Raw genomic sequence first — 19,357 nt, 5'->3', positions numbered from 1 at the left:
GCTACGGCAGCTGAGACAGGAGCCCAGAGGGGCAGCTCAGGGGGTGAGCCAGCAGGGCTGTCTACACTGATCTGATGACAATGGCCTCATCTTTCCTCCTTTGTGGTCCCCAGAGGTCAACTTCTAGAGGAGATAACTGAAACAAAGTTCTGAACAAAAAAAAAAACCACATGCAAAGCAGAGTTCTCTGGGACTATTCCCTAATGTGCTTATGAAAAGACCCTAACGCGAGCTGATGGGCGAGACATCACAGGCTGTGCTGGGGATCTTCTGTTCGCTCCTCCAGGTCAGCTCTCCATCCATTTCTGTGTCCTGGGAGGCTCACCCAGTCAGCATGGAGAGCATCACTCCAGCTCTGAGACCCTGGGACTTCCAGTTATGTTCAGCCAATGCAGACACCAGCAGGAGACCCAGGATTGGGGTGGGGCTGGGTGTTTATTTCCCCTCTCTCCTTCTTCCTGCAGAGTCTTCATGAGATGACCTTCTGTTGAACGTCATGGCTGGTGGCTGGTGTTGAGGAGGACACAGCTCTCTCTCTGCCTTCCAGTAACAGCTCCCTCCCCTTGCCCTGATTATGAGCCCTGGGGTATTGTCCTGTTGTATGCTCTCTTCCTACTGTGTCTACACCTTTGTGAATAGCCCTTTCATTGAACTCTCTTCAGATTACACATTTGGATGTGTCTGTTTCCTGTCAAGACTCTAATGAATACATTCTCAGAGATGGTTAGAAGCAGGACTGTGGAAATCAGACATCTGAATTAGAATTCTAACGTGGCCCTTAGTTTTGTGACACCGGATAAATTATTTAATTTCTATGAACTCTCGTTTCTCTTTATTAATGCATTAGAGAAACTGGTACATAATTATCATCCACAGCAAAAGCATCAGCATCTCGCTATTGCCATCACCTGCTCACAATCCCGGGGCAAGTCACACCTCCGTCATGACATCTCTGCCCACCCCAACCAGAGGCGCCTCCCTTGAGGGTTTTCTAGCTGTTCTTAGCTCATATTTAGCGTTAGTTGATGTCTCAGTAATTTCATCTCTTTCCTCTTCTTACCCTTCTTTCTCCCACCCAACCACTAATCCTTGCATCCTGAGCACAAACATTATCTTAATGTCTGAATCTCTGGCCCACAGCACCCATCACATGGGGATATGTATAGACCCTTCATTATTCACTATGTTTTCTTCTTAGAAAGCCTGTAAGTTCTATTCATCTACCTAAACATATTCTACTGTAATGAGATGCATGGTACTTAAAATGATTTTAAAATAAATGACTAGAAACTGATTTCTAGTAATAATTTAATTCCCAAGATAACACTGCAAAATCTTCAGTTTCCAAAGACCATGGCCTGGGAAAATGAATCTCAGGAAAGAAACCAGGAATTCCAGGGAAGTAGGTATGAATCTTCATCCCCAAGGGAGATGAAGGTTCAACCTCTGGACTTGACTTCTGACCTCTCTGGTCAAACCAAACTTTTCTCTCTCACTAACCTCATCCTCAAAGAACAGCTTCCAGGCCTATGGAAAAGAAAATTTAAAAAGTCAAAGGATGAGGGATGTTTTTAAACTTAAATTTTAAAAAATAAGTAATAAGTCAATGTCTGTGAAAGTGGTCTTAAGTCCTTTACCTTCTCAAGGCTCTTACGAGATGCTAATTGAGTTTGACAGAGCATAAAGGCCAATATAAAACCAAGACCCATGGATGGGCTCTTTGGGTTACATAACTGTCTAAACTATGGGAGATCCTCAAAATTAAACTCAGAGATATTTTTGAGACCCATTCTAACTCTAAGTCTATAAATAAAGATGGTTCCTGACATGAACCAAATTGATAGCCAAGAGAATAATAAACAAAGGCCCCAGGATTTCATTTTTACTTCCCTATAAAAGATACCAATTTTTTTTGGAGAGAAGCTGCCTTAAGAGAGGAGAAACCAATTAGGGAGGCTCCCATCTGATGCAGGATCAGAGAGCAGCTCTGCCTGGGTCTTGACCACGCTACCCAATTACGACTCCAGCAACTGGGCAGCTCACCACCCCTCAGCCAACTGGGAAATGAGGATTCTTCCTTGGAAGGAAAAGAGCAAAGTAACTGGAGGCTGTAAACCAGGGCAAGAAAACTAGCTCCCACACCCACCTTCCCCTCAGTCCTAGAGAAGGACCCTCGGGCACCCGGCACAGGCTTGGATGGCTGCTCTGAATGTATCCTGCAAGGGAAACACTCATTCACATTCTCCTTCATTTGAGAAGAGAGAAAAACAGGCCATCCATTAATAATATCAACCATGGTTCACCAAAGCTTGCAGGCGTGTTGCCAATCCCCAAATAAACACTCTTTGAGTGTTTATCTATCAGGTTCTCGACAGTTCATGGACTGAGGGGTCTGGAAGGCACTGCTTTTTCAAGGAGAGAATTAAGATGCAAAGATGCAGCACAATGTGGAGGCTTTTTGTTTCCATTAAGGAGCCAGAATTGGCCACTGATGAGACCCATTAAGTATTCTCCAAGACGGGGATGCATTGCCTGGTGAGTTATTCTGTGGGCACATGTTCTTCAAAGAAAGACAGGATCTTCAGAGGCCATGACTCCTCACTGGAGGATAATAACAATATTTTCATAACATTTGATGTTTACAATGTCTAGCTGTTCACAGTTTATCATATACATTTTAACAAGCTTATGAATACGTTACTATTAGTAGTCCCATTTTATAGATGAGGAAACTGAGGCTCATGGAAAATAAGAATCCTCCAAAGTCACATAGCAAGTGGAAGGGAGCTAGAATTGGAGCTCTAGGTTTGTCCTCCCAACCCACATCTTTGTTTTGAATTTCAGCTCACTTGTTCCTGGGACCCCAATCAATGAGGAGCCTAGAGTTGTTTTGTGTTTTCTCTGAAGTCACCACCCTGGGCTGAATAAAAGCATAGGTGTCACGGATGTCACACTCCAATCAGGTCCTGGTGAGCCCAAACCAACCCCACGACTGGACTGACCTCTCCCCCGACCTGCATTGCCAGCTTGTGGGCCAACCCCCGATGCTCCGAGGTGCTCAGGTTCCCAAGTGACCCCCCTCACCCTGCACAGGGCAGAGTGATCACAGATGCGTCCCCCTGCCCCCAACCCCAGTCAGTAGGAAGGTAGCTCACCTGGATTCTTGTTACTATTAACTCAGAGTTTCTCAACCTTTTTCATTGTCACCCTCCCCCATCCCAAAGAGGAAATTTAAATTCTTTCCTCTGAGAGAAATTCCATTCTAAGGAGGCGGATGCTGTTGGGCAGGGTGGAGTTTGCTGGCTCACAACCACTGCACTGAGGTTTTCTTGGCAGCTTCTACTCCAGCAAACAATCCCGCCCCCCAACCAGCCCACCTGATACTGCACCGCCCCCCATACCTGCTACTGCCAGACCCTCATCTCAGGGCCCAGCACCGCCACCTGCCCCGTCACTGCTCAGAACAGTTCTCTCCAGTCTCCATCACGGCTCCCTGGGGTGAGGCCTCCCCTTCTCACACCTGGATCATAGCAACAGCAACCCCCGCCCTGCACCAAACCCCCCTGCGACACGGCTCCGCTGTTGCCAGAGGGACTGTGCTCAACCCCGAACAGTTCACACTCCTCCCCGGCCAGCGGCCCTCCATGGCAGGGGCCCTGGAGAACCCAGGCCAGTCTGGACCCTTCCCAGTGTCCTGCCGTGTCCAGCCTCATGTCCTCGACGGCATCAGCTCTCCTCCACCACTGTGACCAGACCCACACCTGCTCCTCCTTCCCGGCCCTCCTCCGCCTGCCTTCAGTCACCCCCTCTTCTGAAAACTCTAGTAGGTCTTCTGCACTCTCTGGAGAACAGACCCTCCTGGGATGAATTACTGGGAATGTTAGATAAGAACTCGGTGTCACCAATGGAGGCTTCTCAACAGCCCCTCTTCTGTCCTGCTTGGCTGGTTTGGGCAAGGAGGATGGGGAGATGGGGACAACGGGGTGCCCAGGCACTGACTGGGTCCGAAGTCTTGCCACAACAGGGCTCTGCCAGAAACCCAGACTGTAGCGTTTCAGTAAAAGAAAGTTGCAAATCAACTGCTCCCACACAAACTACTTTCTCGTTGCATGGCCGACCCGCTTCAATTAACTAGGACTCCCTAAGTCAGCCCTACCACTCAGAGCCCCCCACAAGTTAATAGAGGTTTTCCTGTCCCTGGATCCAGGACCAGGATGACCGTGCATTTCCGGAGGGCTGCAAGCTGGAGACAAGGGCAGAGGCGCCAGCAAACCTGTTCTACTGACTCACCCGCAGCAGCGGGAAGCTGCGGCCAGAACATGAGGCACCTGGCACGTAGTAGATGCTCAGTAAGGCTCTGCTGAAGGAGGGAGAACGCCTCCAAGGCTCGACTCATTTTCTACAATTTCACTTCGAACATCTGGACGTTCACACCACAGCTTCATGATTGGAATACAAACCAGTCTGAGAAAAAAAATCAGACGTGGCTTCCAGATTTCGCTCTTATAAACCAGGCCTTCATCCTTCCTTTAAATTGCAATAATTCCTTCCCAGATGTTGTTTCTCCTTCAGACCCATAAATTGAAGCTTTTCATGATGACGCTTCACATTTGCCTGGTGCCATGGGCTCAGTGGAGTGTTTTCTGCATCTTCTCTCCCTCATTAGACGGCCACGCAGACCCCACGGGAGGCAGGGCAGGGGCTGGCATCCTGATTCAGAGACAGGAAGGCCAGCTGCTGGTGTTGCCAAGCTGGATCGCGGTGCGAATGGGTGCTCCCCTCCTTCCTGGAGCTGAGAGATGGGGTCCTCTCCTCTCCAGCGCCGTCCAGGTGGCCAGGTGGGTGGGTCATCTGTGGAGGCTCCACCTGCATGACCACGCTGCCCATCTGAGAACTCTGACTCAAATGTGAAGAAGGCTTTTCCCTTGGTTCCCCTTGCACTCTGGGGCCAGGCTGTAACATTTGAATAAGATTTATCTCGAGTCTTGGGGAGTAAAACAGAATCATAGGCCAGGAGTGGGTTGAGAGCAGGGGAAAGAGGAAGTAGAATTCGACCTGATAAGCTGGCCCCCCCTAGCTGTTCTCCAGGAAGGTCCATCCTGGCTATGTGGGGCGACCCCCATCTTAGCATCGACCACACCGGAATTCACACCCAAGCAAGAGCCCACCTCAAGTCTGGACCCACAGGAGAGCCCAGAGAGACTGGGATTTCCCCCTTCCTTCCCACCTTCTCTGTTCCAGTTTCATCTCTGAGGCTTGTCCCTTTTACGGTGGCAGACTCTGGGGCTGTCTGCTTCAATGCTTCAAGGGAGCCTTTGCCTGTGTTCAAGGTAGCCACCACATCAGCCCTCTATCAGGCCCACAGCTGTATACGTCGCAGGGTGGAGACAGCCACGAGGATAGGAGACACAACTACCAAGGAAGTTCTCGGGTCCAGTGTCTGCTCATTGTCAGGGTCTGGACTGAGCCTGTCCTGGCTAACAGCACAGCTGCCAGGGTCAAGGTCACTCAGCATCCGCTGACCCTTTGGGTCTTGGCCTCCTGACAGCCTTAGAGAGAAGGGATGGGGAAAAGCAGCTTCACAGAGTAAGACAAGGTGAGCTTTCAGGTTCGGTGGGTTTTGGTTTCCTGGTGGAGTTGCAGAGAGGTTCTGAAGCCCCTTCTCCCGAGCCCAAACCCCGCAGCCTCCCCTCGCTCATGGTCTACACGGCACAACCTGCGCCTCACCTTGGATTTTCATCTTAGACCCTGACACTCCTGGTTCAGGGTTGGCTCAGCCTGCGGGGTGGTCGAGAGCATGGGATATTTATAGTCTGAGAGACCTGGGTCTAAATGGCAGACTCTCCACCCTACTTCCACCCTCTGACCCAATCTCCTCCCTGTCCAAAAGAGATGACATTATTGAACATCCTTGGTTGTTCTGAGAGTTAAATATTTGGGTGTAAGAAAGGCATTTGGCATAGCCCATGGCACAGATTAACTGGTGGCTCTAACATTGTTATTACCATGCCTGCCAACTGAAGCACAGAATAGGTATTGCTGGAATCCCTACCTCACCCATGGGGAGGTGGTGCATTTTTCCCCAACACCTCTCCACGGAGGGGAGCACACAGAGGACAAATGGGTGGGGAGGGATCTTCCTCGGGAGCTAGAGGATCAATGGGCTGACCACATATGTAGTTTTCCTGGGTGTATCTAAAGCTGGTCAGCTACCACTTCCTGCTTCCTTCACTGCATCTCCCTGAATTTCTTCCAGGAGGACACTTTCAGCCCTTACCAGCTCCTCATCCTCCTCCCCAGCAACTACTAGACACCACGCCTGAGGACAGACACCTTCAAGACTTCAACAGCTGCTTGTTCCACCTCTTCTCTGAATCCAAAGTCATAGCGCCAGCGGCTGAAAACCCCTTCCCAGCCCCAAGTGGATCTGAGAGGCGTCACTTCCTCACACAGCAGAAAATGATTTTGAGTAGACCTGAGCCTTGTTTCTCTACTCTCAGAGAGGAAAAAAAAATGTGAAAGAAAAGTCTTCAGAGATTACAGTACTTTTTATCCAGATATGATGAGTTATCCATTTAAAAATAAACCACAGACAGGCAAGTTTCTCCATACCCAGGCAGAAAGCAGTCATTACCAGGAATTTCTGTAAGTTCTCTGCTTTTCTTGGCCAATATAGAAACAGCCTAGGAACTGAAAATAGAATTAGAAGCTAATTCTGTTTTCCTGGTCTCTACCAAAGTGTGCAGGCAAGAGGCTTGATCACACCAGAGCTTCATGTTCCATCTGAAAAAACAAGGAACCACGGCTTACCAAACTCATGGCACTTGTGCAAATGAACCCAGCAATCGATGAGTCCGGCCAGAGCCCACAGCCATCGCTACAAACGCACCAAATCACTGGGCCACAGCCTGGCATGGCTTGATGTCCAGATACGGGCAGGAAACCAAAGGTAAGAGCTGGTGTGTGACAAGCTAAAGGTTACACAGCTGATTAGCAGGAGAGCAGGGACAACAACGTTGGCTTGTAAACTCCCTGGCCGCTGCTCTTTTTTTCCCACCCAGTCATCTCTCCACAGTTTAACTGTAACTGAAGCTGCCAGGAAAGTCCCCTAGAAAGGTTAAACAACTTATCCCAACCCAGTCTTCCTTCCTGCACAAAGTCCCCCCGCCCCTGTCCTCGCTTTTCAGCGAGCAGTAAATCAAACAGTCCCTGCTGCATTATTTTTCAAGCTTGATGTTTCTAAATCCAAAGACATCTATAAATAATACATACTCATTTATATGTACATTTAAAAGATTAAAAAAAACAAACGTAACAAAGATACCTGTAGATTCTTCTGAATACTAATGGGCTACTTAAAACACAGTGGAAGCAAATGGCTAATGAGCACAGGTAACCTCATACCTGAGTTTCCCTCCACCCCATCTCCGGCCTGTACCCAACGGGGGAGCCTCTGTTCTGAACCCACTCCATTCACTGCTTTTCTCCCACGGTCACATTTAGCCATCTGCTGCTTCTTTTATATGTGGGACTGTGTATTTTTTTTTTTCCCTCTTCAGTTTTATATGAAACATTTAGCAATGAAGTAGCAAATAAAAATACTACATATCATCTAGAATTCATAGGAAATTGTGGTTGGCTTTAATGCATCTAAAGGTTGATAAAAAGAAACACATAGATGCTTCTTAAAACTTGTTTATATTTTATTCCACATTACACACATCTCACTCCATTGAGAAAATTTAGAAATTGATGTGGTTCTCTCTGTCACAAGCTGGCATGGCAAGGATTACCGCGTCTAGGGAACACTTTTCCCTTGGAACACAATGCACTCGCCTTTGCAATTACCCCAGCAGACAGAAATGGTGCAAATAATCCATCAGGGCTCACATCAGTCTTTGGAAGGAAGGGTTTCTGTACTTTTTTTTCCCCTAAAAGGTACACTCTCAGCATTGTCTGGCTACCCCATCTTTTGCCCTACTGGGCATCTCTGGTCTTCACTCCTGACTGAGGATGTGATTGGAGCACCATCACCTCTCAGACAGACGCTCAGGTCAGCAAGGAGCTGGCAGACTCGGTGTCTACTCCATCACTCACCGACGGGCAGAAACAGGGGAGTTCCCGGGGCTGCAGACGGTGAGGGCTAAGTTAACTCTGCTGGTGGGGCTGAAGGTGGTCAGAGGAGGGAGAATTCCTGGGGTACAGGAAGCTCCCTGCCAAGCCCTAATCTAGGTCCTGGAGGATAAGCACCCCTAAAAGATCAACCCGAAGACATCAGAAGGACAAGCATCTTAGTTTGAGTTCCCCCCCAAAGAGGCCCTTGAAACAGCAATTTGGATGCAAGTAGGTTTTTTTTTTGAGTTGATCCAAGGAATCACCACGAGGAAGTAGGGATGTGAGGTAGGAGATGGGGAAAAGTCAGTTGAGGATGCATCAACCAGTGGGTTCTGCCTGGGCAGTTGGGGCTCATTCCTGCTGTGGATGCTCCAAGAGGCTGGGGAGAACCCATTCTAAAGTTGTCCTCCCAAGAGACAAAGGAGGAAGCTGTGTTTATTCATCATCGCCCTCCTCTCATTGGCTGACAGGTGCTTTTAAAAAAAAAAATTAATTAATTTTAATTGGAGGCTAGTTACTTTACAATATTGTGGTGGTTTTTGCCATACACCAACATGAATCAGCCACAGGTGCACATGTGTCCCCCATCCTGAGCCCTCCTCCCACCTCCCTCCCCATCCCATCCCTCAGGGTTGTCCCAGTGCACTGGCTTTGAGTGCCCTGTTTCATGCATCAAACCTGGACTGGTGATTTATTCCACATATGGTAATAGACATATTTCAATGCTATTCTCTCAAATCATCCCACCCTCACCATCTCCCACAGAGTCCAAAAGTCTGTTCTTTATATCTGTGTCTCTTCTGTTCTTTCATATATAGGGTCACTGCTACCATCTTTCTAAATTCCATATATATGCATTAATATACTGTATTGGTGTTTTTCTTTCTGACTTACTTCACCCTGTATAATAGGCTCCAGTTTCATCCGCCTCATTAGAACTGATTCAAATGCATTTTTTGTAATAGCTGAGTAATACTGACAAGTGCTTTTGAGACATCAATCCCTGAAGACTTCCAGCCTGCCCCATGAATGGGCTGGGCACCCCCACAAAGAGAGAGGCAGGAAGCAAGAACTGTCAACAGGTGATCCCCAGGGTAGGGAATGTGCTGGGCACCAACAAGCTCTCTTAGGGCAAGTAAGCGGGAGTGCTCGTCAGCTCCTGAGGGCTGCGGCTGACCGCAGTCCCAGCACCTTGCCTTGGGCCCTGGGACTTCCCCTTCTGAGTGAGAGGGAGACACACATTGCTCGCCACCATAGGAGACCTTGAGTTTGCTCATCCCCACAGCCCATGCCCTGTCAAATGTGTTTGTAATGGGATCATCTGCTATCTGTCGGCTGCGCAGCAACCATGTATGAAAAATAGCATCGAGGAGCAAATTAAGTGATCTGTCTGCAAGCAGCCTGTTTAGACGAGGAAGGGCTGCCGTTGACAAATCTATTAAAATTATACATAAATTATCTAAGAGCACATAGATTCATGCTCAGAATGAGGGCATCAATTATGGGCATTTAAAATACAACCTGGATGAAATCATCTTGTCTCACTTGAATGGGGTAATAATAATTAAGAGAAGAGGGAGAAATAAATTATATCCATCACTTTCCTGATTAAAAGAAAAAAAGTTCAGAATTTTCATTTTTCAGGAGGATGATGCTTTGAAACATGAAGACATCTGGGTGCTGCCATCTTAAAGGACAGAGGGATTCAGCGAGGCATCTGTGTGCTCAGTCACACAGTCGTGTCTGACTCGGTGTGACCCCCGTCGACTGCAGTCTGCCAGGCTCCTCTGTCCGTCGCATTTTTCAGGCAAGAATACTGGAGTGGGTTGCCGTTTCCTTCTCCAGGGGATCTTCCCAACCCAGGGATCGAACCTGTGTCTCCTGCTTTGGCAGGCAGATTCTTTACTGCTGAGTCACCGGAGAAGATTGAGAGGGTGCTCTCCAAATGGGAAGGGGGAGGGTTAGGGGGCCTAGGTGTACTTCTCTTGGGAAGTAGAACCCAGACAAGGTTTTGAGGCAAGTGGTTTACTTGCAGAGTGAGGCCAGAAAGCTCAGGCCGGTGAGTGGGGAACTGAGACAGGTAAGTGAAGGAAGCCAACAAAAGTTGCCCGAGATAAGCAGATGCCTCCGCAGGGACCTCTGGGAGGAAGGAGATGGACACGTCTCAGAGTTACCCCACCTGCAGCATGAGGAAGCTGGAGCTTCTGCTGCCAACTCCCAGTTCTCATCGGCTGAGAGCTCTCGTCAGCGAATTCACTCCCAGGCACTTCAGGTCTGTCCCTCGAGGCCAGCAAAGGCTCAGAGGGCAGCAGGCTAGAGAGGACTCCGGGAAAATAAGCCTCCAACATGTGCAAACATACTGTGCTGGAAACTCATAACCCCTGATTACTTGGATGGAATTCAATTTGCCACTTTCAAAAGTCTAACAAAAACAGACCCCCCCACTTTCATGTAATCACTGAATAATATTATAATCATTCTGCATGGAAATTGTATTATTTCCCTGAAGGAAGCCTAGGCTTTGAACCTTTCAGGGTTTCACCCACTACATTATTTTTCAGAATATGAAGTAGCAGGTTCCAATTATGTGGGAAAAAAAAAAAGTTTAAAACAGTCACAGCACAATACATAGTGTGATCCAGACAGAGAGAATATACATTCTCTAGGACAGGCAACTTGATTAGTGCCTGTGACTGTTAAACACATTTCAGGTAATATACTGATAATGGACATTAATAGTAGCAATAGTGCTGAAGTGCTAGAATATAATGATTTCTGATTATATTACTGTTTCCTTTTGTGGAACACAGTGCATATTTCCAAATGACTCTATGTTCATTAAACCACACAAAAGCCCAGTGGCAGGTCGGCAGAAAGGTGGCCAGAAGGGGCTTGCAGTTACCGGTGTTTAGGAAGTGGGGAAAGATGGTGGCCAGCGTTCTTGGCGGGGCCCAGTGGACTCAGTACCACTTTCTGTGCTCTGGATTCATTGCACGTGTCCACCTGTATGGACAGACATTAACTACTGAACAGCCAGTAAAGAAACACTCCTGTGTGCAATGTAATAAGCTAATGGATGTTAGAGGAGAATTTAGAAGTTAAAACTTTTTGCTTACACCCAAATATATGACTGTCTTTCCCTTGAATCTCCCATTATCCCTCAGAAAAAAGGGTAAGTCATAATGGAAAAGAGTAGAAAAATAATATGCATATATGTACAATCATGTTGTTGTACAGCAGAAATTAACACAAGATTGTAAATCAACTGTATTTCAATAAAAGGGTATTATATATTAAATTATTAAATATTCTAAATTCAATATATTACTGAATTTAATTAATTCAATATATGTATTAAATATATTAAATTCAATATATCCAATATACAGTTTGATGGAGTCTGTATCAGTAAAAATCTCATCTCTCAGATGTACTCTCCCACCTGATTTAGTTAACACAGATGTGGTAATTCTTGGGATTATGACTTCATAATTTTAGTGTTTGGATGTTGTTGTAAACAAGACTTTTAAAAGTCACTTTAAACAGAAACCCAACAATGGTTAATTGCTGCAAGAGATCATGAATAGTCACCTATAAGGCAAATGAAAAAGGAAAAAGCAAACTGCCTCAACTTATGGGAACTGGGATATATGACTTGGATAAAATTTTGAAGGAAGGCAAGATCCATTGATTCTAAAAGTGCTGTCTGAAAATGTAGACGGAAGTGAGGCTCGTGAGCTCTGGAAAACTGTCAGAGGACTTGAAAAGCTGCTCTAGGCTAGGGATAAAAAAAATACACTGGGAACAAAAGACACTTTGCAGTGGAAACTGCACCTGACAGGTTTGGAGAATGTTCATCTAATAAAAGTGGGAGAAAGTAGTATTTAAAAATTAACAGTTTACTTATTTTGTGATTTTAAAGATGTGTAACTAAAGTAATTAATTACATATTATAAGTAAACAGTTTGTTGTTTCATTTATACTGTATTCCAAAAATATCCATGCATTCGGGTCAACTAAAATTTTTTTTGGAGCTCTTTTATTTGGGAATGTGGGGAACTGTGTTACATTTGGGTGCAAATATAGTTTCCTTAGCACCATATGTGTACAGTGGTCCTACTGGCAAAGCCTTGGTTTACTCTACAACCCAAACCCACTTAGAGACATGGACAGGTCTTTACTGCAACAACGCTTTCATTGGGTGGGAAATCTGAAGCCTAGAGAATTTTCTGTCCTACCACAGAATCCTTAGAGAAAGAAGTGACATGTAGAAGGAAGCCTGAAAATAAGAATATGGCTTTTTAAAAACTGAAGTTAGTTGATTTATAATATTGTGTTAGTATCAGGTGTATAATAAAATGATTCAGTAATATATATATTTTTTCAGATTTTTCATTATAGGTTTTTATAAGATGCTGAATACAGTTCCCTGTGCTATACACTAAATCTTTGTTTCTTGTCTATTTGATATGTAAAAGTGTATATCTGTTCATCCTATGCTCTTAATTTATCCCTCTTCTTCCTCTCCTTTGGTAATCATAAGTTTGTTTTCTATGTCTATGAATATGTTTCTGTTTTGTAAATAACAGTATTTTTCAGATTCCACATATAAGTGATACAATAAACATTTGCCTTTCTCTGTCTGACTTACTTTACTCAGTATGAAATCTCTAGGTCTATCCATGTTGCTGGAAATGGCAAAATTTCATTCTTTTTTATGGCTGTATAGTATTCCATTATGTGTAATGGAATATACATGTCTACACACACATATATACATATAGATCCACACTCACACCCCCACACACACATATATATACACACACACACACCACATCTTCTTTATCCATTCATCTGTTGATGGATACTTAGGTTGCTTCCAAGTCTTGGCTGTTATAAATAACGCTGCTTTGAACATTGGGGTACATGCAGCTTTTTGAATTAGAGTTTTTGATTTTTCCAGATACATGCCCAGGAGTAGGATTGTTGGATCATATGTGGCTCTATTTTTAGCTTTTTAAGGAACCTCCATACTGTTTTCCATAGTGGTTGAGCCAGTTTAACATTCCCACCAACAGTGCAGGAGGAGAACATGGCTTCTCACATGAACACGCCATGTGGCAGAGGACGGCCTAGGCTTTGCATCTGTCAGCTGGGGATAATTTGGGTCTGTGAACTCACTGGTCAGAGCCAACCTCAAGAATCCCATGGTAGCAGGTTATTTCTCCACATTGACCCCTGCCTACTCTTCTGGCGGGTATTCCTTCTGGATCCCAGACTAGTTTGCTTTTCTTTAGCCCTGCCAGAACACTGCCAGTGCTTTAAAAAAATGAAGACACTTTTTATTGAAAAGTGTATGTAAACATGAAAATCCATCTCCAGTCTTCTTTCCAGATGGGAAAAGCCCTGCTGAAAGGTGCCAGGTGGGAGTGCTCTGGTCCCACCTCTGTCTGGGGAGCACTCCCTCCCCCCTGGCTGGCAAACCCAGCCTCCAGCTCTTTCTCTCTGTCAGTCCTGGGCCAGGGGCTGTTACATTAGATCATCCCTCCTAATGGGAGGAGGAAAAGGAAAGGAAAGTGAAGTCGCTCAGTCATGTCCGACTCTTTGTGACCCCATGGATGGTAGCCTACCAGGCTTCTCCGCCCATGGCATTTTCCAGGCAAGAGGACCGGAGTGGGTTGCCATTTCCTTCTCCAGGGGATCTTTCTGACCCAGCGATCGAACCCGGGTCTCCCGCATTGCAGGCAGACGCTTTACAGTCTGAGCCACCAGGGAAGCCCAGATAATGGGAGGAGGAGTCACTGTAATTAAAACCCAGGAAAGCAAGATCTGTGCTGGCTAATGATGTGGCTTTGGGTCCTGAGGCGTACTTTAAATTTTATAAGTCATGCAAATCCACTTTCCCCGTCCTTACCTCCAGCAAAAATAGAGGAGAAAAGGTGCATTTGCTAGTGAGGCGGGGTGTCCTAATAGGGAAGCTACATGAGGTCACTGGGGTCCACTTAGAGGTCTCAGGCAGCAAAGAGTGAATATGATTTCCCAGAAACAAGTGTTTCTCTTTCCATGGGGGCATTTCAGCCACAAAGTCACTAAAAAATTAACAGCTCCATGAGAACTCCTATTCAGGAAGAATTAAACTGGCTACTTCGATTCCACACTCCTCAAAGCTTCAGGTGTGGAATGCATGGAACTTTGAGAGCAGCTGCAGGGAGAGCTGGAACATACGAATTTTGAACTGAGACCCTGTGGATGCTCCAATCTGGTCCGAGAGCCCAGACCCAAAGTGGGAGGTGGGAAAAACCACAGGCTGTCTCAGGCTTGTGCACAAGGTCAGTCTCAGTCAAGGACTGCCTCCCCATTCATCAGCGTTTTGACCTTCTGCCTCAGTCTGCTCAGCTGTATAATGGGAACACAAGCATCTACCCATAGGCCTGCTGGGAGATTAAACGAAGTATTCAAGAAAGTACTCAGAAGCCAACCGACACACAATAGGTTCTTAATAAATGTTAGCGCTTATTGTTTGCTCTTGTCTGTCCCCCAAATGATCTTCCTGAGACCCAAGTCTGGTTTCCTCTCATTGAAAACCCTTTAGAGGTTGCACAAAACTATAAGTCCCTTGAACAACAGACTCTAACTTACTCATCTCTCTATCAGTAGACCTTGTCCTGTACTTGACAGATAGTATGTGCTCAACAAATGCCTGTGGAAAAGCAAAGAAGGAAATAAAATGAATTTGGTGCTTGTGACATAGTAAATATCTCCAAGGATGAGATGAGAATGTTGGATCAAACAATGAATCAACAAATAAGATAAATACAAGTTTGGTTAGTGACTAAGTACACAGAAGGTGTGTTGAACCAGTAAGTCCGTCTCATCATTTAACATCTTATAAAAAATAATTCAGCTTCCCACTTCCATCCCCTTCTGGATTCTCCTCTACCTGTCCTGCTCAGCTTCTCTGCATCCCAGTGAAAATTCTTCAGGGGTTTCCTGGGCTTCCTGTCTAGTAACTCACCTCCCATTCCTTCTTTCAGCTCACTCCTCAGCCCATCACTGCCCCTCAAGTTCTCCTGTTAAGGTCACCAATGATAGGTACTTGAGTGCTGAGTCACTTCAATTGTGTCTGACTTTTTGCAAACCTATGGGCCACGGCCCGCCAGGCTCCTCTGTCCATGGGCTTCTCCAGGCATGAATACTGGAGTGGGTTGCCATACCCTCCTGCAGAGGATCTTCCGTGACCCAGGGATGGAACCCGTGTCTCTTCTGTCTCCTGCACTGGCAGGCGGGTTCTTTCCTAGAGCCATCAGGGAAGCCCCCATCTATATATACTACTTGTGCTGAATGCAATGGAAGGTTTCTACTTTTCCTCCTGTTTGCCATCCCAGAAGATTTCCATACTGATGATCATTCCTTAAAAGCAGGGATGACAATCATGATATAAACTACTGGGATGGCACGGGCACTGGCCATGTGGATGCACTGACCAGTCAGAATAGTCTCTGGGTATCAGTGGTCAGTCTGTGTGTACAAGCTGAACACAAACCTTGCTTAAACACTTCCTTCCCGATCTCATACATTCCCCCCCATTCCCTTGGTTGCTGTTTCATTCTATTTTGCAGGAACACTTCTCTCTCTCTCTGGCTATTAAATATCAGAGTCCCTTAAGTGTTTTCTCTAGGCTCTCTTCCTTTTTTTTTTTTTTTTTAACTCTACTCCTTTCCCCACATGATTCATGCTCAGGGCATTTCTTACCTTCCATATGCTGATGGCTCCTGAAAACTCATGATCTCAGCCCCTACTATCGTCTGCATTCCAGATCTGTCCATCTCACTGCTTATCCACTGCCTCTAATCTGATGTCTCAAAGACAACTCAACGTGCCACACCTCTTCCTCTGACCCAAACAAGGCAAACCATCAGGGACTTCCCAAGGGCTCTGGTAGACAGACAGCAGCCCTACCCATTGACTGTACAAACCTGACACCTAGGAGCCTCTCCCTCCATCGCCACCCCATCAACACTGCTTCTGAAGTCTTTATCTCCATCCACTTCTCTTTACCTCCATAGCCGCCTCCCTCCCGTGCAACAGTCCTCACTTGCTTTTCTCCGATGCAGCCAGAGAGACTTTTCTCAAAACGCACATCTGATCCTCTTCCTCCCCTGCTTTAAGCCTCCCCGCTCCAGGCTGTGCCTGGACTGGTGACCACTTTCCATCCTGCCTTATCCCCCTGCTCCTGGTCCTCTTGTATGCTCCTGCACACTGGCCATGTTTCAGTTTCCAGAATATTCCGTACTCCTGCCACAGGGCCATTCTCTGCACTGTTTCCTCTCTCGTCCCCTGTTAATGCTGATTCAGAGCCCAAGTCAAGTATCAACTCCCGAGGGAAGCCTGCCTTGACCTGAGGCTGTATCACACTCCTGTTTATAGAGAGGGTCTCTCTCCTTTCAAGTACCTGGGTTCATAATTATAATTTATGCTTATAATTATAGGATTAACTCCTGTCTTCCTTGCCTAGAGTGTAAGCTCCATACAGACAGAGCCCATATCTACTTTTGTTTACCTCTGTGTTTCCAGTCCAGGATGGGCAGCTAACTGCGGTCTCTGGGCCAAATCCAGGCTGGTGCCTGTCCATCAAGTTTTACTGGAACAAAGCTACACCCATGCACTTGTGTATTGTCTGTGGTTGCTTCTGCTGCATGAGAGGTGAGTACAACAACAGAGACAACATGGCCCTCAAAGCTAAAGCATTTTTGCTGTTATTGTTTAGTTGCTAAGTTGTGTCTGACTCTTTGCAACTCCATGGACTGTAGCCAGCCAGGCTTCTCTGTCCCTGGGATTTTCCAGGCAAGAGTACTGGAGTGGGTTGCTATTTCCTTCTCCAGAGGATCTTCCTAACCCAGGGATCAAACCCACGTCTCCTGAGTTTTCTTAATTGACAGGTGGATTCTTTACCACTGAGGCACCTGGGAATCCCCCAAATATTTAATCTATAGAAAAAGCCTGTGCTCACTTTGGCAGCACATATACTAAAGCTGGAACAATACAGAGTAGATTAGCATGGCCCCTGCACAAGGATGACATACAAATACATGAAGTGTTCCATACTTTAAAAGAAAAAGAAAAAGGCTGCCATCCCCTGCTCTAGGCTGGAGCACTAGTGTCTAACAGAAAGCAGACATTCCAAACAAATTCGCTAAGTGAAGCATAAACAGGCAAGGAATAAATGAGTTTCTAATAGATGCCTTGCTGTCTGCTGAGTGGCTCAAATGAGCCCTCTCTAGGAGAGCCCTGGCCGTTGCAGGCCTGCATGAGAATACTGGGGGCTGTTATCGACGTGCCGACCCCTACTCTTCTGCCCAGGAGTGGGGATCCTTGAGTTTTCTTTGGGTTCCCAGCCAACAGGTCACCACAGGTAAGGAAGGGATGTTTGATCGGATGTTTGATGGGGCCCCCTGCTCCTGGCTGCTTCTGAGCCAGGGGAACTCTCCCTGGCCATCCCATATCTGCCTGACCCTGTCACAAGCCTGTGACAGCCCTAAAGAAGGAAGAGGGAATTTCAGAGTGCCTCCCCGGCCCGCCCTGCAACTTTAGGGACACTATGGGGGCTCCATGAGAAGTCTCAAATACACAGTGGGGCCTTATGTGGGGAAGGAAGCCAGAAGCCCAAAACCCCTAACATGACAGACCCAAGGACAGACCTGGTCAGCCCTGGTAGTTCCTCCTGCCTCATTGCCAAGGCCTCCAGGAGACTGCAGCCTCCGTCCAGAATAAAAGGTTACCTTCCCTACTCCAGCCCCCAGAGACCTAGCCATTTCTCGTTCAGAGCTCACTTTGAGTTCAGCCTTTCCTCCAACATCATCCTATACTGCTCACTGTATTTGCACGAGGGCCCTTCCTTCCTCTCTACCCTGCACCATCGCAGAGCAGGGCTGCTTTACCCTCTCCCATCTCTGTCACCACCCCTCCCAGCTCCAACCCCTGGGTCAGGAACGTGCAGCATGAAGCACACAGGAGGGTCTTGCAAACACCTAGGAAAGGCGGAAGGGCCTCAGAACACCCTGGATCCCAGCTGCACCACCCGCGACACCTGAGATGCTGATGGTCACCACCCAGCTCCCTCCCGCCCAGGCCTGCTTCTTCTGTGTCTTGTATGACCCAGAGTGACCGTGCCTCCTGCCTCCCACCTCCCTCCATCCAACGCTGGCTCAGCTGGGCCCTGTCAGCACATTTCAGACCAGCCGAGGTGCCTTCAGTGGCCAGCTTGGAGGTTGCTGGACTCCATGCAGGCTTCTTCTGGTGCTGCCCTCCCAGTGGGGGAAGACTCCAGAATTTTAATACTCATAAATAAGATGTAGAAAATTCCCAAAGCAGAGATAAAGCTGCATCCAGGCTGAAGCGTTAAATGTGGCAGGAACAGAAGACGCAATGTGAGCATTTACACCCAAGCACAAGTAGCCAGCAACCCGCAGAGCTGGCGTGGGAGAACATTTCCGGCTCCTCACTCGTGGGTGCTAGACGCGGGCACCACGTGGCTCTACTAGAGAAAGAGTTTCAGATTTAGTGCTCAGATGTTTTGTTAAGATCCAGTGGAAAGGGAAGGAACACTCCTGGGCGAAGCCCAGATCACTGCTCTGAGGATTCTAGAAGGCCTTCCTCCCTGAATCCTCCCGGGTCCCTGGCACAGCTCTAGGTGCACTGGGCCCCGGGTGAGGACCCTGCTGGGGGTCCAGCAGAGGTGGCTCCCCTCAGCCCTGCCACTGCCCCACTGCATCAAGAGCCTGGAGTCTCCTCTGCTTCGACTTCCCCACTGACAAAGACAGAGAGGATGCCGGCTTGTGTCATCTCGCCGGACTCTGCTCTGAAGTGGGATCCTTTGAGAGAGGCTTGGTGGCTGTCTCAGTCAGCTGGGGTCGCCAAGATAAAATACCGCAGATAGGGAGGCTCAAACAGGAGAAATTCGTTTTCTCACTGCTCTGGAGGCTGGAAGTCCAAGGTCAAGGTGCGGCAGCTTGGGTTTCTCCTGAGGCTGCTCGTCCTGGCTTGCAGATGGCAGCCTTCTCACTGTGAACTCACAGTCTTTCCTCTGTGTGCACACACATCCCTGGTGTGTCTTTGTGAGTCTAAAGTTCCACTTTTTCTAAGGACACCGGTCAGATTGGATTAGGGTCCACCCATATGACCTCACTTAATTTTAATGGCATCTTTAAAAGCTCTGTCTTCAAATACAGACACATTCAGAGGT

At 47.1% G+C, this 19,357-nt stretch overlaps 1 protein-coding gene and 1 non-coding gene across 4 annotated transcripts in view; one reads left to right on the top strand and one right to left on the bottom strand.

Annotated features, from left to right (window-relative positions):
• The window catches only part of KLHL29 (kelch like family member 29), a 330,305-nt gene that overhangs the window by 242,763 nt on the left and 68,185 nt on the right, over positions 1 to 19,357 (bottom strand). The window lies entirely within an intron of this gene.
• On the top strand, positions 17,118 to 17,224 carry LOC133065667 (U6 spliceosomal RNA). Its single transcript, XR_009694938.1, has one exon. It is a non-coding gene; the product is annotated as a U6 spliceosomal RNA (small nuclear RNA).

Source organism: Dama dama, chromosome 11 (assembly GCF_033118175.1).
Source record: "Dama dama isolate Ldn47 chromosome 11, ASM3311817v1, whole genome shotgun sequence".
In the NCBI taxonomy this organism is placed as follows: domain Eukaryota; kingdom Metazoa; phylum Chordata; class Mammalia; order Artiodactyla; family Cervidae; genus Dama; species Dama dama.
The sequence above is the reverse complement of the archived record's forward strand: the minus strand, read 5'-3'. Positions and strand labels throughout refer to the sequence as shown.